Source organism: Excalfactoria chinensis, chromosome 5, assembly GCF_039878825.1.
Source record: "Excalfactoria chinensis isolate bCotChi1 chromosome 5, bCotChi1.hap2, whole genome shotgun sequence".
Taxonomy (NCBI): domain Eukaryota; kingdom Metazoa; phylum Chordata; class Aves; order Galliformes; family Phasianidae; genus Excalfactoria; species Excalfactoria chinensis.
In genome coordinates, this window is record NC_092829.1 from 40,409,636 (window position 1) to 40,431,220 (window position 21,585).

General features: G+C 46.2%; 1 long non-coding RNA gene across 1 annotated transcript; it reads right to left on the reverse strand.

Moving 5' to 3' along the window:
* Positions 1–381: 381 nt before the first annotated feature.
* Positions 382–17,807, reverse strand: LOC140253380 (uncharacterized). Its single transcript, XR_011903840.1, has 3 exons — positions 17,555–17,807; positions 1,752–2,031; positions 382–637 (listed from the first exon to the last, which is right to left on the reverse strand). It is a non-coding gene; the product is annotated as an uncharacterized lncRNA (long non-coding RNA).
* Positions 17,808–21,585: the final 3,778 nt, after the last annotated feature.

Genomic DNA, 21,585 nt, shown 5'->3' on the forward strand with positions numbered 1-21,585 from the left:
GTTTACTGTTTATTTTTGTTTATTGCTTCTTTTGTTTCATTTTTATATTTGTTCATGTTCTTGTTGTTTATTGTTTTATTGTTTGTGTTTATTGTCTATGTTTATCATTTCTATTTATCATTTATGTTTATGGTCTATTTTGTATTGTTCATAGTTTACTTTGTTTACTGTGTAAACAATATGAACATAATAAACACACCGGAAACATAAACAACGTAAACAATGTAAACAACAAAATAATACACAGAATGAAACAAGTAAACAATATAAACATAATAAAGCAAGCAATCAACAAAATATGCAATGAGATATAAAGTAAATAGACTTTTTCTGAACCTTTTAGCTGTTGTAGCAGTTGCTCAATGCTCCAGAAAATTCTAAGAGAAAAGATGATGGCGTGCAGATTGAGAAGGCTCAACAACATTGAAAGCACGTTTGAAAGTTGTGCTGAGTTCCTCTGATAGTCGGTCAAATGCTCTGGAGCAGGAGCACAGCTGGAAGTGGTGGAAACACACTGCCTTGTAGATGTGAAGTAAAACGTTCCTGCTTTTAAAGCTGTTATTTTCTATAGTAAGTAGTACAGCCTTCCTTACAAGAGAGGGAATCTTTCACTTATAAACAGATTTCTTTTTTCTTTCTGTTAAAAGAAAACATGACAAGATACTTGTGGGAATCTGAAGATGATTCTTTACAGAAAGGATAAGTGATTGACTAGAAGCAGATATTCAAGGTGAATGTGTGCTCATGTGCAGTAGATTGGCAATGTAGGAAGCTTTCTCATATCTGGCTGTATAATCATTGGAAATAGGTGGGAAGGGTGATGTGGATTATTGTTTTTGGTTATTGCATGTTTGTTGGTGTATATTCTTTATATTAATAAGGCAATCAACCAAGTGCTTGTTGTTCAAACTAACAAAGAAGGGGGTGATTATGAACAAAAGACCTTGCAAATAAATAAACAAGCTTGGTAGCTACATGTGCCAGACATAAACACTCACAAGGCGCCTGGTTCATATATGTGACTAAGGAGTTACTGCGTGGGTATAAGAGGTTGTGAGCACCTGCAATAAAGGTCTTTATTCTGCACCAGCAATGGAGTCCATGACTCTCCTGACAAAACTGAGTGTTTCCCAAAGATGTGCCTTTGTGTTTTCACCAACAGTTACTGTTATAGGAACCAGAGGGTCAATAACTCTTGGCTCTTGACTGAGAAGTCTTCCGACTTCTCCCCCTGCTAGCTGACAGATTAACATTGCTATTATAAAACTATTTACAGAACATGAGTACATTCTGCTTGTTATTCTTAAAAAAGTATTATTTCTCTGACATAAGTGAGTGACCAGGAAGCAGCGGCGGCCTCCACACCCTGACAGGACAGTGACAGCTGTGCAGCTGGTGGCTTTTGCGTCACTTGCTGCATCTAGCAGCATAACTGTTCTGGTGATGGAAGGCTGCAGCCACTACCCTTCTTCTGGCTTTGGCAGACACGCTGCCATCATGCTGCTCTCTGGACAAGGCAACCCCATCCCAGCATCCTCTACTGCTGAGCTCCTGCTCACCAAACTCTTGACAGGAATTATGCACGCTCCTACAGTTAGTGCCAGCTTCAGCACAACACTGGCAAGTTGTACACAAGCAATTTTTCCTTCTAGCACCTTAGGTTTCAGGATTATGGCTGACAGTGTGGGTCACGCTGTGCAAAAACAAGTGTTCATGTGCGTGGATGAGGCATTTGCAAGGTAGGGCCTTACCCAATCCACTGAGGACTCTCAGCTCCGTGCTGCTGTGCGGTACAATGGTGGGGGGTGGAGACACGCGACAAAAGTCCAGTCTTCCAAAAAGCCACCACGGATCCTGGCAGTCTCCTGTTGCAAAGCAGTCAGACTGGCTGGCACCCCAACAGGGGCTTCTTCATCCCCAGACAGCTGCAGTGAGGATATGACGATGTACTGCACCAGTCAGGAGCGAGCTGGATGAAATCTGTCAGAGCACGCATAGAGTGCACGGATACCAGCGCCAAAGAGCCAGCTGCTGGGGGACAGTAAACACCATTCCGGCTGCTGGAGGACAAGCAGCACACCCAGGCAGCCATAGGAGCCAGCAGCTTTGTGCCTCAGCCTCTTCCACACGTGCTCAGGGGAGAGGGCTGCCGAGGGGAAGTGATACAGAGACCACAGGACCAGAGGAAGACAGAACAGGGAGGAAAGAAGTTACTGCATCACACAGCCCTGCAGTAGCCACAAACAAACCCCACGAACAGGACATACACAGCACATGTGTACCACCTCCGGGCTGTGTCACATGTGAGATGTGCAACATCCACAGCACAAATAACACATGCTTTGCAGACTCATTCCAATACACTGCACAGCACATTCACACTCCTTTGCCTCTCCCCCCTTCACTGGTGAGTACCAAACCCACTGCAAACTGTTGCCACCCACTCCCAGCAACCTTTGTGCCCTGCTGCTACAGAAGGGTGCACTCAACACCACTGCCAAACCCCAAACCAGTTACAAAATGAAACCACAGGGTGAGTGCTGCCGTGCATGAAGTACAACCATTGCAGATAAGGATGCAATACGCTGATTCTGTTAGGCTACATTTCTTCCAAGGAAACACTGCCTACAGCTTATGCCAGACATTGCAACCAAGAATTTTGCAACCAAGAATTTTACTTCTATGTACACACTGCACACCGCTTGAACAAGTGGCACAGCTTTTTACGTTCAACCATTTAGAACCGTAGCATGTTTTTAGAATGACCAAAACCAAACCAAATTTCATCCACAAAAGCAGTCAACCTCCTTTTTAACAACAAAGAAATCACATAAAAACCCACAACTTTGCTCTGCCACTGTATCCAGCACATATTTGACACCTTAATGATTATCACAGCATCTTCCAGCACATCACACCACGGTGCCATGAAATCCCAACACCTGCTAAGCTGCCACAACCATCAGTTAAGGTTATAAGCTCCTTCCACTAGCACTGCATGGTGTGTGCACCTCAGGAGTGTGCACTTAAACCCTGCTCTCCAGGTCCCCAGCTCATGTAGAAAGCCCCTAGTGAGGGCTGAAGGTAAAACCATCATCATAGACTCATAGAATTGCTCAGGTTGGAAAGGACCTTAAAGACAAAATCTTGGTTCAGTGCTATTTGTTTTATTGTCTAAACAGTTCTTTCTTTGCACCGCTACATTTCATCTGGCAGGGTCTTTTTGAGGACATGAAGTAGTGTGTGTTGTCCCCCCCCAAGTATCACATTTTCAAGGCTCAGTTATTGAAAATACAACAGCCAAAAGCCAGAGAAAGGCCAGAGAAAGCAACGATTTCCTCCATCTGTGTATAATGACTGAAGTCAAGCAGCAAATCCTCTTAAAACAGTAACTTTTACAGTGTGACATTTTTGTGACATTTCTGTCACAACTCAGGCAATATTTCTGGAGCAAGAAGCAAAATACCATTTGCTGGAGGCCACACCCTTGGAAAGGTTTCCTGTTCATCACCACACCTACCAAGGGCAAAAACAAGCTGTACTCATGTCTTATATATGTCTTAATATATTTTCTATACTGTTGAGACCAGAAGTGAACACAATAGTCAAGGTAAGGCCACACAAACACTAAACAGCAGGAGAACCAATCAACTTTTGACCAGACAGCTATGCTGTATTCAGTGTACCCCAAAAAGCAGCTTTCTCTCTTGGCAGCCAGGGCACATTTCCAGCTCATGTTGAGACTGCTGCTACTAACAAACCCACCTCCAGGTTCCTTCCTGCTGAGCTGCTCTTCAGCCACTTGTCTCCCATCTGTCCTATGTCTGGCATTACCCCACCACAGGTGCAGCACCCAGCACTCACCTTTGTTGAGCTTTATGCCACTGCTGATTGTCCACTGCTCTAATTGAGATCACTCCACAAGGCTTCTCATGCCTCCAGAGGGGAAACAGCACTTTTATTATAGCACAGGTGTATTCTCATTTCCATCAGGCAAAACAACCACTGGTCCTCAGCCTCCAACTCAGAGGACAAAATGAAGGTGACCTGTTGACCCCATTATCATGTCAGGCAGTGACATGCATCCATGTTACACCAGACACACAGAGCCAGCTTTCAGAGCTTTACACACACCCCTCTTTCCCAGCATCTAGAGAAGTTCTGCTAGTCAGTCCAATGAAGCAGCAACCACTGAGCAAGCTAAGTGCAAAGCCATGTTTAGTCCATCACTTTGCACCAAAGCACCACTGCTTGTAAAGGACCAAACCAGAAAACAGCACTGCAAAGCATCGGCCTTCACTAAAAGAAAGGCCAGAAGGTTTGCTTTGCCCTCCTCCTTCCCAGCGCATGGATACATATGTTCTGGAGACCATGAGCATCTGAAACAAGAGATAGTCATTTGTCTTTACGGGCTGCATCAAATGGCAGATTTAAAACAGTTGGAAGTGTGCAGAGCAAGGACAGGAATGAGGAAACTTCACTTGCTCCCTTGGTAACAAAATCTACAGCACAGCAGGAGAATGGAGCATGGTAATTAGGGAATTACAGCTGTTAGTCACAGAAAATATGCTGCAGTTGCAGGTCAGAGCTCTGAGGTCGTGGCACAGGAAGCAAAACTGTCACTTAGAGTTTGTGAGGAACTCCCTGCAAGCATTTGGGGTCCGTGCTACTTATAGCAGCTCTACACCTGCTTTCCAGGATAGCAGTCAAACTGACAAGAATGTCTATTAGACATCAAGGAAACGGACTGCAGAAGGAGAGCTGCAGACAAGAACCACTCCCCTAAGAGTCATTAAAATAACCAAAGAAACAAAAAATTGAAAACCCATACCCAGAAGTTGAGGTTTCACCACAGGCTTCGAGAAGGAAGTAGTGCAAAGGTTTTTTTTCAACACTGCTTAGCATGCAGCCCTGTGCTTTGATCTTGATTGCCTTTATAAAACAATCAGGGAACAGACTGGCACTTTCCTGTTAGGTCTCATGCAAACTAAAGCAGAGGCACATCCCTTTACAGCTTGGGACAAGCTGACACACACCATGCAGGCCAGGCACTCCCCGTCCTACCTGGGAGACAGCAGCAGCTCTCACTTGAAGATCTGCTGGGCCTTCTCTGATACTCAGGGACTCTGACACATCATCACGGCCTTAAAGAAGGCTGGAAAAGAGTACAGAATTGAGGCCCCTCAAAGCACAAAGTCAGTATTCAGCCATCCCTAATTTCTCATCCCTAAGGATGAGAGAACAGAACGCTATCGGCAGTGCCTTCCATGCTGCGGGCATACCAGGGCAAGAGCTGCAACTGGAATAGCAAAGTACTGCTATTGCCCAGAAACACTGCAGCTCTGGACACGATAGGAAGAGCAGAAGCGTGAGCTGACCACCATGGCCTCTGTAGAGAGAAGACTGCAGTCAAACCAGGCAGGACTTCTGCTATCCCCCTGGCCTCTCCCAGAAGAGGAGCACAGGCTCTGAAGCCCATATCTGAAGCCCCAGAGGGAGCCCTGAGCACATCCTGAGCAGCATCCCGATGTTACATGTGAGGGATTATAAACCCCACAAACATTACTTTATGGGAGCTTTAGAGAACAGCTTAAAAGGGGAAGGTCACTTGAAGGGGAGAAGCTGTTACCCAACTGCTGTTAAGAGAGTTATCTAACAGAGGAGATGGATGACCTGAAGAGAACGTTGCAGTTCATAGCAAAATTCCACTGCAATTATTGTTAGGTGTGTCCAATTATTTCCAGTAGCCAGGTACCAAGCTGCTGAAAGCAGGTTTGAAGGAAGCGAATTTAACAGTATTAGGACAAGTAAAGATTTGTTTCCCATCTGTAGAAGTCTACAGCCACTTTGGAGCTCACACCTTGCACAGCCCTTCAGATTTCTCCCTGCTAAGATCCAGCTCACCCGTGATGGCACCTGATGGTTCAGTTTGGGAATACAGAGCAAGTCGTGTTGCACAAAACCACTACAACTCACTTCAAGGCACATCTCTGGCTGCTGAGCGATGAGATTCAACCCAGCTAACATCTTGCTGGTAGAGTCATGGAACTGATGTGACATCCCACCCTCCTCCAAAGCCCTACTGCGGGTTCAGTGACCACTCATGCCACCAAGACAGCCTCAGCTCCTTTGTGAGGCCAGAAGGCAAATCTGCACTTGGCCACTCAGACTCAGGTGGAAGCACTGCAGGCGGCTGTGTGTGATGGAGATGGGAAGCGACACAGCTCCAACCCCCCGGGCTGTCCCAGAGCATCCTGTCACCCAGCATAAGGATCACAGAGCAAAGAGCTGTCTTACCTGAGCTGGGCATGAAAATGGGTTGTCAAGCACCAATGTTAATTTAACAAGTGCGTGCTGGAGCAGAAGTCAGTAGCACAGAGGTAGGCCAGGTGGTTCCTGTATAAGCACCCAATATCAACAGGAAAGAGCGGGCAAGACCAGAGAAATGAGTCGGCTGTGCTGCACCATTATCAAGCTGGAGCTCTGCTAGGGAAAGTTTGTACTGCTTTGTTCAAGGCAGAGTTTCAACTGCTGAAAGAGGCACTAAGAGCACATTATTTCATGGCAGGACTCCTCTTCAAAGTAACAGCTCTTGCCAGTTGCAAAACTATCAAAATACTGATCCTCTGCTGCAAAACACTTCCAATAGCGGAGCTAAAGGTTGCGATATTTGATATGGTAGTCTATGACACTTTATCAGAAACAGGTGATAGCTGGAGCTAAAACTGGTAATGCTATCTTGACTAGACAAAAAACACTCAAAATGACTAAGAAATCCTACTATTGCTCCCCACTGCAGGGAGAGGGAGGCCTCCCTGCCCCCAGCACCAGGCGCTGCAGCAGCAGCAGCCTGAGGAGCTCAGCCATCCCCAGGAAGGCAGCTCCCACCATGGCTCTTGGAAGCAGCCACAACAAACCCCGTAGCAGAAAGCAGTTTTCACCTGCAATCTGATTTACACACATATCAAACCTTCCCTCTCCTGCATCCAGACAGGAGAAGCAGCCAACCGCCATAAATCCCACATACAACAGTGAGCTGATGTGGGTCATGAGAGACCCACAAAGCAGCAGGGCTGAAGTAAGTGAGTTGCACTGATGACACAACAGGCTTGAATAGGGAATCCCAGACAGGACTGATGAGGAGGTGATGAGTGCTGAAGAGGCTCCTCTATAAAATAAACTGCCAGAGAATGAGAAGAAACATGCCCTGATCACTGATTAGCCCTCATGCATTGTGGGAAAGCAGTGGAGGTGGAAGGCTGCTGTATGGAGTTCTACACGATTTGCTGCAGAAGCTACTAAAGGAAATGGTAAATCAAGCCAAGTTGCAGAAGTGAAGGCCATTCATTCACCTGAGTGACTGGAAGGGATGGAGCCTGGCTGCACCTTTCTTAGATCCCCATTTAAGGGCTGACTGCCGCTGGGGAGGATTGCTTTCTGGAGAACCCTCCTTTGTAGAGTCTTCCATTGTGAGCCTGAATCTTCATATGTGGGTGAGCATTCCTTCTCTGTTTGTTTCTTTCCACTTCTCCATGATATTCTCTCTAACTGTAACAGCTGGCCAAAGAGGTCATGGAGTCTCCCGGTTATGGCTTTATGATTTTGGTAATTGGTATTCCACATCATGCAGTGCACTGGGAGTTAAAGAGTTAATGCTTCAGTTTCAGGCACCTGTATGGAAGAGAAGAACAACTCCATTCCCCAGAAGAGTGTTGGCTGTTTTGTTTTCATTCTTGCTCAGGGGGAACACATGCAAGGCCTCAGTAGGTCACCCAATGTCCCTCTTTGGGATCATCAGCCTCTCTGCTGCTGCTCATCCCAGCCACGCACCATTAGTGTAAGGCTGTCAGATTTTTTGGACACTCTTTGTCATTATATTTCATTTATTAGCTCCAATTCTATTTATACTGCATTATATTGCATTATCGTGCTTCATCTTGCATTCTGATATCTTATTTAGCAAATTAATTTGTTTCTCCTCAAATCATTGCTGCTGTTTTTAATTATTTCAGGGTCCCGTTTCCCCTTTCCAGAGGTGCAGATCAGTGGATCCTTCTACCCCACCGGTCACAGAACTGGGCTGAACCAGCCTGCAAACCATCAACACCTCCTCCAGAGATACTCAAAATCTGCCTGGTTTCCTGTGCAACCTATTTAGGGAACCTGTAGGGATACTGCTTCGGTAGTGGGATGGACTAAATGATCTGCTGAGGTCCCTTCCAACCCCTACAGCTCCGTGACTCTGAAAACTGAGGGGGGTTGGGCAGGAGGCAGCTGCTGCTTGGGGCCTGGTTGGGCATCAGTCAGCAAGGAATTGCTTTATGTTTTGCTTGTTTTGTACATACAATAATTATTACCATTACTTTTATTTCTCTCTTCCCTTTCCATCCTAGTAAAGGTTCTGTCTTAACCTATGAGTTCTACTACCTTCCCTTCCCCCTCTATTCTCTCTCTAATCCCGCTGACAGATGAGAGTGGGAGGGGGAGTGAGCAAAGTGCTGTGTGGTGTTCATCTGCAGCCATGTTAAACCACAACACTACTGCTTCACTATTCTCACATTTCTGCCAGTGAAGGAGAAACGAGGGGATGGAGGGGCTGCTCACTTGGTGACTTTGCTCACTGCCTGCTTCCATGCTGCAGTGACATCCTAAAGAGTACCAAAGCTTTAGTGGACTTTTTGGAAGTTGCAAGAGACCTCACAACACCCCCGTGCAACTAAGAAAAGTCTATTGGCTCATGCCACCCACCACTGAAACAGACACCTCTGCGCTGGAACGAAGCAGCTGTATGACACCATGCAGCAATACTTCACAGCATTTTAGGGTAGACTGCAATTAACCTTTGGCTGAATCTCCTTCACCCCAAGCCACAAAAAAGTGTTTGTTCTGTTTTCTTCTCTGCCCCACCTCCGCAGTCTCACAGCTCTGGTGTTCTCATTAGCTGGCTGCCCAGGTTGCATTCCGGATTCTGGTACTGGGAAATAACAGTCCTCAAATGAATGAGCTGTTTATTCAGATACTAGTTTTGGTTCTTTGTGACTGACCCGGAGCAGAGACAGCTGATTCCAATGAAATCAAAGGGAAGCTGTACAGCACTGTGCATGTTTTCTAAGAGTCAAAACACTGAAGGCAAGGTTTGAGTCTTCAAGTTGAAGGCGTTAGCTTAGGGAAATACCTTCTCCTCACAAGCCTGAAATGAGCCACTGCTTCTGCTCAAGGAACGCATCTGTTTATGACAATGAAAACTCAGCAATTGAAACTCCCACAAAAGCTTCATCCCCAGGACCTCACCCACCCAGAGCATAGTTTCCCAGGATTCAGATCTGTCTGGTACATTTTGAAAGCCCAGAAATTCCAGAGACAGATATCTCTTAGGTTTTGAAGTCCAAATGAGCATCTTATGCAGCACAGGCAAAGGTCAAGTGCCTTTGAGAAAGTGAGGAGGCAGGGAAGCGATGAGTTCAAGTGGGTCTGACCCATCATGTCAGCTTCCTTCCAGTTCAGTGTATCTCCAGCTTCACCTGGCCCATACCCAGGGGATCAGCTCATCTTATGTTAAGACTGCCACCTAAGACAGGCCTGGCAAATCCTGACATGAAAAACCAGTACCACCATAGCTCACTTTGGTCAACTGAGCTCATAGACAATCCCCATGCTGCACAAGGGCCGCCCAGTCCTTCCCACAGCTCTACACTTCTGCACAGACAGGGACCGTGTTGTCCTAAAAGCAGCAAATAAAGCTCCACAGTTTTCACCAATTAATGACTTGCAAGCCATGAAATCCAATTGGTTCCCAGTCAGCATCAAGGAGTGGCATTAAGTGGCCTTAGAGAGTCACTTCACACCAAGAAAAGATGACGTAAGGACTGCTTCAAGTGATGCATTAATGAGAGCACACTTGGACATCCTCACTTTGGTGCAAGCCACTCTTTGTGTTGGGCCTCACAGGAGCAACAAAGGCAGGAAGAGCCCAGGCAGGGCAGTGTGCTGCTGGGGGGCTTGTGGGAGGAGGCACCAGAACGCATTCCAGGAGGCTGAGGACCCAGGATCATATTCACAGTTTAGGAAACAGTTTCACTACAGCCCCCGCAAACTGACCTTGGCAGAACACAGTTTGCACATAACAGCCATGTTTCTGCTGTGAGTAATGCCGTACCTCCAGTTAACACTGCGTTGTTGGTGGAACAAACATCTCGTTATCAAGTGCATACGGCATAGGATGGCAGAGGGGATGAATCAAACCATATTAGTATTATGATATTGATGAAAACATATGAAGTTCAGAGTGACACGATCCTTCTGCCCACGCAATTCCATCATTTCATGCATTTTCTTTCTGACAGAAATCCCAATTGTACACCTCCCCACCTTTCCCAGTAAGCCAGAAGCAAAGCTCATATTTCTCAGGCTGAAACAATGCACACAGGGCAGCTTGGTGGGAAGCATCTTCATCAGAGCAATCTGCATGAACCCCATGGTTGCCCACAGTTCAAATAAGGGGGAAAGGGGAGGTAGCTCTACACTTAAGAGACAGTATGCATTGCTTTACACTATCTCGCCTCCTATTTCACCAAACCTATTGCATGCACTCAAAGATAACCCCACTGGGCTCCATAGCAGAGGCTGAAGACCCACTGTGAGCACAACAGGCATCTACTGCCTGCTAATGCCTGCAGGGAAAGGAAGAGCACACCTGGACAGCCAACATGGGAAACATTGCTCACACCCATCCTAACAGGCAGCTCAGGCAGAAATTAGAAAGCTGTATTTAATGATCTGTAGCTAAATAAATTGCATTTGTATTATTCATCTCACCTCCTAACTCAACCAGTTACAGACTATGGCACACGGAGAGGAAAAGTTAAGAGTCATCTCTGTGTCCTGGAAATGCATCAGGATTGCAAATCTCCACCTGCAGGGCTTGCTTCCATCCCATGAGAAGGCAGCAGCTTTAGCAAGGAACCTGGGCTGACCACAATAAAATCAGGTCAGGTGCCTCACCTCCAGCACAGACACGCTATAGCTGGCTCAGATGCTCCAGACACAGGGTTTGGGAAGAACTAAGATTTGGCCACATAAGCCATGACTTGGTGGGTGGGGGCAGAGAAGTACCTCCACGTTGATAAGGAGCTGAAATTCAAATGAAGAAGTGCCTGCTTTGCTAATAAATGCCCATTTCATGATTGTTTTATAACTGCTTTTTAAAAGCCTGAATCCAGAGCCACTGACAGGATTGCTTTGCCACAGCAAGATATTAACATTCAAGCCACAGCACATCTTGGGCCACAGAACATGTTGGGCTGTTCTCTGCACACAGGAGAAATAACGCACCAAGCAGAATAGTATCTAAATTCATACAGCTCACAGCTTCACACATTCTCACAGAATCAGCACATCACGCACATTAAAGGGGGATGAATACATTCACCTTATCTTTGGCTGTATTATTGCCATGCTTATTAGTACTAATGGCATTCATAGGCAACCCTTGTCTCCCATGTTTTCCATAGGGTAATACTCAAAGCTGTATTATGATTTATTCCATAGGCAGATGCTTCCAAAGGAATAGTGTGAACTTGTCCCTTTGAAAACCCACTGAGAGGGGCAGTTCCAGATGCAGGCAAACAGCATTTCTGCTGTTTGAATAGGAGGGAAGCAAAGCAAGGAGAAACGTCCAGCGTTACTTGACAAGGCTTGAAACAAGAAAACAGGTATAAAGACATTAACTCAGAACTTTCATATAAGGCACTCTGACAGACGCTTGGAGGACCTCCCAAACTCTCCTTCCTTCTTGCATGCCCCAAGAGGGGCAGCTGCAGGCACAAGGCAGGAGTGTGGAAAGAAACTCTTAGCCCTCCAGACAGTACTGTCTCCGGAGCTGATGTTATGGCCAAGCAGAGTGGCCCATAAAGCAGCCTCTTCCCATCTGTCATCGTTCCTGCTTGATTGTGCTGGGCTTAGCTCGGCGCGCAGCACGCTCCACTCACAGCACATGGCAGCAGGCAGGCTGGCACGCCGCCCACCCCCAGCACCACGCAGGCAGGATGGCGCCGCCTGTACTTAAACCAATAGTTACTGTTTTACATCATCGAGGGCCCGCAGATTATGTTCTAAATCCATGAAGTAACAACAGATCAGCGTGCATTTCGCTAATGCCGCGCTAGGAAATAATGCATGAGGGGGGAAGGGACTAGCGCACAGCACATGGGGATGTATTGGCATTAGCTGGAGAACGGTGTATAGCATGCAACAGCCTGCACATCCCAGGCTCCACTGGACAGCCAACAGCGCTCCAACAAGTACTCATGGAGGAAGGCCACACAAGCACGATGCTGTTGTGCCGTTCCTGCTTTGCCCTCTCCAAAGTCCTTGAAGAAAACTTTCTCTAGAAACTACCACTTGGGTGCTGCCTACCAGTATGGACATTCCAGCAGAGGGGATGCAAGTTCAAAACCCAGGAAACAAGCCTGCTTCACGTACATGATGAAGCTCAAAGGCACATGGCGAAGGCTCCAGGGACACCTCATTGTGGCCTTCCAATACTTGAAGGGAGCATATAGGAAGGAGGGGGAGCAGCTGTTTATAAGGGGGGATAGTGATAGGACAAGGGGGAATGGTTTTAAACTGAGACAGGGGAGGTTTAGGTTATATGTTAGGAGAAAGTTTTTCCACTGAGAAGGTGGTGACGCACTGGAACAGGTTGTCCAGGAGGCTGTAGATGCCCCATCCCTGGAGGCATTCAAGGCCAGGCTGGATGTGTCAATGAGCAGCCTGGTCTGGTGGTTAGTGACTCTGCACGTAGCAGGGGGTTGGAACTGCATGATCATTGTGGTCCTTTTCAACCCATTCTATGATTCTATGGTGAATTATACCCTCAGGTTAATATGTACAACTGACCCTTCTGCTAGCCTCAGTTCATGCTTACCGAGTACTGATAGGTTTGTTTTCTGACACTGCTCATGGCCCAAGCCCACATCATGGCACTAAACTGATAAATACAGTCAAAAATTTTTAATAATTCTAATAAATTTGGTGTTTGTTAATAGGAAACATTTGCCACAAGATATCTTGCATCATCTAAACACTGGAATAGGCTCCCCAGGGAGGTGGTTGAGTCACCGTCCCTGGATGTGTTTAAAAGCCATTTGGATGTGGTGCTCAGAGATATGATTTAGCAGAGGGTTGTTAGACTTAGGGTACTATGGTTAGGCTGCAGTTGGACTTGATGATCTTTGAGGTCTTTTCCAACCTGAGTAATTCTATAATTCTATGATCCTGTCATCTTCCCAGCTACATTTGCTCATTCAGTGATCAGCACTGCTCCGAAATTCATTTGAAAGGAGCAGAGAGAAATCCCATTTGGTGGCCCCAGTGTCACTGAGGAAGGAGGCAGCAAGGCACATTTTCCAAGCAGGGGTTTGATAACAGAAGTCTGTCTGAGACAGTGAGACCTGCTGACCTCAAGGTCAAGTTCAACCCTAAGCACTCCAATTAAATAAGCTATTGTGGATGTGTGCAGTAACTCCTCAGCATTTACTTTAATGTGTGCCCAGCAGCAGTGAGACATGGCCACAAACACCAAGATCAAGTGGGAGGGCAGAATGCTCCCCTGGCAGGAGACACCAACAACAAAACAGCTTTTCATTGCAGTTCTAAAACTCATTAAACTCACCTCAACCCAAACGCTGCGGGGCAGAAGCCCTCCCTGGCTCTGCAAGAGCTTCCCTGCATCTTTGGGATTTCTCCCCTTTAGCAAGGACTACTTCTTATTTACAATGCAGCAACAAAATGTACTTTGGAAGACACCTTTATCACAGTTAGCACCACCACCCCATGCGCTGCCATTGTTGGCCTCTCTGCACTCTGCTAATGGCATTCTTCTATTACGTCTAAGTGTTTCCATCCATAGCTGGACACTAAGTGCATCTAAACCAGTTGTGTGCTGGAGATACACTCTTGCCCTACTATCACAACATTTTCCTCTAAAATTTGGTAGGGAGATGTGTGCTGCTTTGCAGTATGATCCATGTCAACTGTGTTCCAGTGAGGCAGGTAATCCTACACTGCTTGGTTTTATAAGAATCCAGACAATCTGAATTAATAGCATTAGCACAGCACTTGCCATAAACATGGAACAGTTGCTTTATTGCACTTGTCAAATGCATTCTTCTCTTTGGTCACAGCTATGGTCAAACCAAGAATTTAACAAAAAATTAACAAGTAATTCACAATAAAAAGGAATTCAGAAAGTTGCAAAAACAGGGAGCTATGGAAAGCATCAAATTCCTACCCTTTCCAACCAGTTTTCACTCTTACTTCAGCATGTTTCTGACCAGCTTAATCCACTGCCCAACACCACTCCACTTTGCACTTCTGTTTGGGGGACACTACTTAAGGGGAGCTTATAAAGAGGAAGGAGGTAAGACAATGGGAAGGGTCTTTAAACTAAAGGAGGGGAGAAATTAGGTGAGAAGTCAGACAGAAACTCTTCACTCAGAGAGTGGTGAGGCCCTGGTAAAGGCTGCCTAGTGAAGCTGTGAATGCCACATCCCTGGAGATGCTCAAGACCAGGCTGGATAGGGCCCTGGGCAGCCTAAGCTGGTGGGGGGCAGCCCTACCCACTGCAGGGCTGGGTCTGAGTGGGCTGTCAGGTCTTCCCTGCCAGCCTAAGCCATTCTGTGATTATCAGTTTCATAGTACTCAAACTGAGCTAGAAGCAACCTCATGTTTGCTGTGGTAGAGGTAAACAGCTTGGCAGACCCATGGTAAAGCAAACACCTGACCATTTTGATGTGGTATAGAGTTGTGTTTTCTGCCACTGCTGTCTGCTTTTCCTGCAGTGACCCCTGAACCCCAGCAGTACCAGCTGTGCTTGACTCAGGACACCCCAGTGTGCCTCAGCCCCAGGCAGGCACAGAAGTGTCAGTGGGGGGAAGCAGCCCAGTCTGGGGACCCGGTGTCCTCACCCCAGCAGGTGCTCAGTGCTGTCATGTTCTCAGTACATGTCAGAGCTGACTGTTGTCAGTAATCTGTAAGTGCAATGCTGACCCACAAGAGCCCCCAGTGGGTTGGTTTTAGCATCACAATTGCTCCCTTCTCAGGCTTACTTTCTCCCAGCAGTGTAACAGAAAGCCTTGAAAACAAGGTGCTGGGATCAGAGCAGAAGATACCAAAGCACATGCTCTTGAACAGAAGAGAAAGTAACCTATAAAAGCTAAGGATGTCAACCATAAAAGAAGATGTTTCTGTCAAGCCTTCATACAAGAATAATCCTCAACTAGTCCCTGGCAGAGCACAAAGCTCACAGCACAGCCAAACATCTCAGGCTCATTACAGCGAGACTGTCTGACACTTAGCACCCAGCGCTCATCAGTCACAGCTCTGTCAGTAGCCCCACAGCTTGATGGCCCACCGAGGGTCCTGAGCACCACTAGTTATTTGAGAGCACTAGGGCACCCCAGCTGCAAGCACTGGGTCCTGATCCAAGAAAGCACTCAAGCACATGCTTAACTTTAAGCACACAAATATGCTCCCAGACACATAAAAAAACCCACTTAGTGAAAATTAAGCATCTGCAGAAATACTTTATCAGCTTCTGCATTGAGCATCTTACAGGATTACAGGATTCCTGAGTGGAAGAAGCAAAACAAAGAGTAGGATTGCTACCCTGGACTTTAGGAGAGCCAACAAGGGGAAACAGGCAGAAACTGGAGCACAGGAAGTTCTGCACGTATGTGCACAAGAACTTCTTTATGGTGAGGGTGACGGAGCACTGGAACAGGCTGCCCAGGGGGTTGCGGAGTCTCCTTCCCTGGAGATATTCAAGACCTGCCTGGATGCCTACCCATGCGACCTGGTGTAGGGAACCTGCTTTGGCAGGGAGGTTGGACTCAATGAATTCTGGAGGTCCCTTCCAACCCCTACAATTCTGTGATTACACCCTATCAAGTGATGCTCAGAGAGGGAACTCCCCATGAACCAAAGCAACACCCAAGTGAGATTGCTGGGGGCTGGGTCAGGCTCCTAACACCTGGGAGCACCAGCAGAAGGCCTGGAGAAGGGCAAGAGCAGCCCAGAACTCATCTCCAAGTATCCATCATGTCCACATTTAACTATTTCACATCAAAAGGAACATGACCTAGCATGAGCTGTTTCCCTCCCACAGGTGCCTGGTAGGGACAGACACCAAGAGCTCTTCCTTTCCCCTACTTAACAGCTCTTGAATTTGTGTGGCCCCTTGGTGGCAGCGTGCTGTTTGTTCCCTGCGTGGCCCTGCTTTAAAGCTGGACATGTTTGTTTAAGGCTCTGATGGCGAGCACAGGCCCAGCGCAGTAGGGCACCAAGGAGCTGTCAGGGAGGAATGCCCGGCCCTGATTGACGAGCACACTGTAGTTACTCAGGTGGAGCCCAGGACCCCGCAGCCAGCACTGCTGCATGGATCAGATGTGCTCTGAGTTCACAGATCAGCCTGATGTGCAGCTCATCCCCACTGGGCTGTGGCAGGGGAACTTGCCCTCTATTCTTAAAGTGAAAAAGCAGTCTGAAGGAGAGAAGCCACCCTCCTCCTTAAACATGAAGGACCAAGATCCTATACCATCCTTATGGACATTGTTCTACAGCTTGATGACAGCACATGTGCAGATTCAGAGCCAGGGATGGCTGTGCTCAACCACAAGCTTGACTTGTTACATCATTCTTTAGACCCCATTCACACACTGTTTCTAGTCGCTCTATCCAACAATGTACAAAGATCCTGCCACTTCCTCCCATGTTATTTATGACAAGTACATGAAAAAGCAACGTTCCTTAGAGCCCTTTTCAAGGTGAAAGCTCCAAAGCCCACTCACGCTCCTGCAGCCCCCAACAAAACATGAGCTTTGAGGCACCACCCCACTGCCAGCCCCATCCCCAGCCTTGGGCCAGACCCTCCTGTGCAGGCTCTCTTCACTGAGAGCTGAAGATGCAAAGAGTTCCCCTCATTTCCTTCATAGTGTGAACAGTTTTGCAGCTTGTTCACAGCTGAAGCTTGCACCTTCAATTAGGAGGAACTTGACACCACACTTCATCTAAGAGCCCAGGCCAAATTAACATGCCTGCTACAAAACCACAGGAGAGCACACTTTGTGAGGAGGAGGGGCAGAAAATTTCTTTTCCTTTCCCATACAAAAGCTCCTGAAATTAATTTAAATGAAGCCATTTAAGAAACATGTGACTCTGGAAAAAGGGCACAAGACTCCAAAACCAGCTCACTTAGGCAAGGTTTATGCTACCATTCTCCCAGATTAAGTCAGTAGTCCATCTCTACACAGCAAGCACACAATGAACACTTATTAAGTCCTTATTATTCCTGTTGTAATAACAGACCCACAAGTACCATCCTCTGGGAGGAAAAAGAGAAACAAAAAACCAACACAAAACAACAGCAGCCCCCTACGTTAGGAGCAACACAAAGGCAGTTCAGGTCAACATGCGGAGCCCCACCCAGCAACAAATTGAAGCAGCAGTCCCCGAGACCATAATGAATTTGTACCCACCAGAAAAACCCCACACTTACCAGTCGTTGCTTTAGGAGAACGTAGCTTTTAGACACTGATCTTCCTTCCACCAGAGCCAGCTTTACTCTGTCCTGCTGAGGAGGGTGCTGTGCCCTCTCATTGCAGCCATCAAGCCCAAGAGCCTGCAGCTGTGCAGCTGGGTGGGGCAGTGCTGGGCCCCGTGCTCAGCCCTGCACCCACCACAAGAACCAAGGGCCTGTGCTGGGCTCCAAGCAAGCACCCAGCTACATGCCTGGCTTCCACCTTCTTCTGTGAAAGCCTTGGATGCACAAAGCTGACTGAGATACTAAATGCCATATTTGGGTATGGCCTCAGGCTGCTGCTCCTCGGGGGCTGGATGGGGAGCGAGGGCTCAGGTGAATCTCATCAGTGACACGGCTGGGAAAGAACCAAAGGAGCCACCTGCAGCCAGTTTTGCTACTGAAGTCCTTCAACCTCTGCTACTTTTTTTTACTTTTTTTCTGGTGCTGTTATTACTTATCACACCATAAGCCAAATGTCTAAGAGGTAAGCATACAAAATACAAGCCTGGTCATTGCCCCAGAATATTCTCCTGGGAACAAGAGAATAACTTACAAAAAGCTTGAGGGGCAACAAAATGTACCAGGTGGTGGGGGCTGCTTGGCACTGAAGTGTGCTACCCCAGCTGTGCTGAGAACAGGGACTTCTGGGGGCTTGTTCTGCTTTTGTTTGGTCCCCAGAGATACTAATTGCAAATGGAAAGGCTGGTCTGCAACTGAGATCTTGCAAATGTTATTTACCAGCAGAGTACAAGAGTAATCAAATGCTAAGAGGTCAATGAGTAAGAGAGCCTCTTGAAATACAGAATTCCAAAGCTTTTTTCTCTTAGCTACTCTTTAAAAGAGCCGTGTTTGGAGTTAGGCAATTTTTTACTATACATTTTTATGATTATCTGAAAAGCCTGGGCTACTGGAAAGTACAATGAGATATGTTAATTAACTACCATTACAGTGATTCCACCTCCTCTCTGGGCTCCTGCTCCAAATCCTAGCATGCCCTGAGGAATATTTTTCTCAAGCTTCCAGCTGGAAACTCCCTTGCTCCAACTGGGCTGGGTTCATTCCCTCTCCCTCTGTGTGAGCCCAGCCCTTACCTGCTGTGTACCCCCCAGCAATTGGCTGCAGGCAGTAGTAGACAAGATGTCTGCTTTGCCTTCTCTTCTCTAGGCTGAACAGGCCCAGCTCTGGGTGTTGCATGTACCCCAGCCCCTCTCCACAATGGTAGCCTGTTCCAGCACAACCATGTCTGTCTTGCACCAGGAAGACCACGACACTTCAGCTGCCATCTCTCAGGGGTTGTGTGGAGGGTAATAACTGCTCTTCAGCTGCTGCTCCTGCTGGTTTGGTGCGGGATGATGCAGTATGGATTAGATAACTGACTATAGACTACTTGTATAGTGAACTCTGAAAAAGTGCCCATAGAAGTTGTCCATACAAGTCACTATTTGGGTGTCAAGCTAGGTAATTGGTAAGCACATGCAGATTACATGGATTTTTTCCATTTAATTCTAATAATTTGTTGGTGTGCAAAACTAAAAATGGAATTGTGTACCCAAGCCTGAGGTTCTTGTACTCAAATGTTCATCTCTCGTTTAGAAAAGACCTGTAGGCAATGATGTGTTTTGTGTTTTATCTTAGTACCAAAGATAATACAACAGACTTTGTGGCACATCAGACTGTGGTTGGCATCACAGGGTCCTTGGACCACCACGACTTTCACTGCTGGACAAACTCAGGGTATTAGTCATGTTCTTCCTTTATATATTCCTCTATGAGAAGTACAGTTGCAATCTTCTCCATGATGCTGATCCTCAGATGGTAAATAGAGACATAAACATCCAAGTGAAAACTGTAACATAAAACCTAGGTTGGATGGATTTCACAGGAGCTTGATATAAAATGATGTGAACCAGAATTAGGGGACTGTTTCCTTTCTGAGTACAGAATAATTCAAGCTGAGATGTCATAGTCCAACCTCCTGCTCAAATCAGGGCCAGCATCAAAGTCCAAAACCAAGAGGGGCTGCCTCTCAGTCACAGTCTTTTTGAAGTAGCTTTTTCAATTCCAGGGCCATCAACTCCTCCATAACCCTGCATTGCCATGTGAAATACCTGCTTCTTTTGAGGTATCAACTGGAAATAATGCAGACAATGTATGTCAGTTTACCATTTAAATGACGGAATTATCTTAAGAAAAATCACTGGTACACGATTCCTTCAGAATCTCATGATCTGAGTTAGCGCTGCAAGGGCTTTAGTAAGAACATACATACACAGCATTTGAAATCTACAGTGACAAATCTGTTCTGCAAAAATTAAATGGGAGCAAAAAACACCCCACCCTGATGGTGCCTATTAGATGGAGGCAGACAGATCTTTCTCTAGCCCGAGCATACTTCAGCATTTACAAGTGTGGAGCAGCCTGATGAGCTGGTGCCTCTGTAGGACTCACAGCTTCTTTGAGCATTCCACTCACGGTGACCAGAGGGTGCTGGCATGGTACGAAGCATGGCTGTGTAAGCCTAGCTGACAGTCCTGCTTTGATTCCAGGCTATGCGAAGGAAATAAAAGCTTCCTTTTTGTTTTTATCAACTGAAATGCTTTTAGCTCCTTTCAGATTTGTCATAATAACAATAAACTTAAGGAATAATCTAACATTGGATTCAACCTGTGTTTGGTACAGACTGCTAAAAATGACTTTCTCAATTTGATATGCTACACTGATGTATTGCACCTTTACATATCTGTTTCATTCCCTTATGGTGGATGTAATTGAAAGGTATTACACAAAGTAATAGCTAGCCCCAAGTGAGTGAGCTAAACCTACAAATCTGGATGTATAATGAATATGATGTAGTCAAAGATCATTAATTGTTCCACATTCAACATCATTCTGCCGTTAAAATGTTCCTTCCCCTTCCTCTCATGGGCTTTTCTCCTTCACTCCATACCATTTCTGTCTTCTTTCCACCGGTGTCCAAAACTCTGAGGCACTCGTAAATAACACAGGCTTCTCCCCCAAGCCTAATGACACAATTCCCATGCACATTTGTCTGAATTTCCAGCTTTATTTCCTTCCAAAGGTCTTTAGTCTTGAAGATCTGAGTAACACAAGTCATTTGTGCCTTCTGAACGTGGCTCTGTAGCACCATCTCCTCTCCTCCTGTGCCAGAAGAGCAATGACTAGGCACGGAGCAGATCCTCAGATGCTCACAGTCTGTTGGAGCAGCGGCTGAGGCGCACCCACAGAGAGGCTGGCAGCTGGCACTGTCCATCTCCCAGCAGCAGAGCATTAATAACCACTGACAAAATGCTATACAGTTCCAGCATGATGTCAGTGGTGTTAACCTCTGTCAATCCTGTACCAGCACTGGTGAATGACTGTTTTTCATTGTTCTTTAAAACATACCTTTGAAATATTCCACGTTGAACAAAACAGTAGAACAATTCTGTATTTCTCTGTTTCTCTGTTTTTGAAAGCAAACCATCAGTAATCCATACTGACTGTATTGAACAGTAGTGAATCATCCCGTGTATGACTTTTTATTGAGCTTTAGAAAAAAACAAAACAACAAAAATCAACCAACCCAAACCAACTTCTACCTGTCACACACAGTTGTCAGCACCTTTTGGGAGGTACTGGTAATTTTCCACCTAGCTGAAAGAATTTGAGGGATTTTCTGGAACTTGCAGTGTGGGAACACATTACTCTGAACTGGTGCATTATAGTAAATCTGCTACTGCTTTTAGGAATATGAAATATAAATGGTTTTGTTGGTTTTTTTTTCTCAGCTCCAACTAGAGAACACAAAGAAAATTATTTTTAAGTGGCCTAACCAGAAAGCCCCTTTTACAGTCGTACAGTACTTTGGAATTGCTTGCATCCCAGCTCAAAAAGGAAAAATGCCAACACTATAAACAGATGAGAGAAAGTCTAGAGGGAGAGACAGTATTGTTTATTACAGTAGCAAAGAATACCAGAAGAAAACAGTTTTCCACGTATGCAATCAG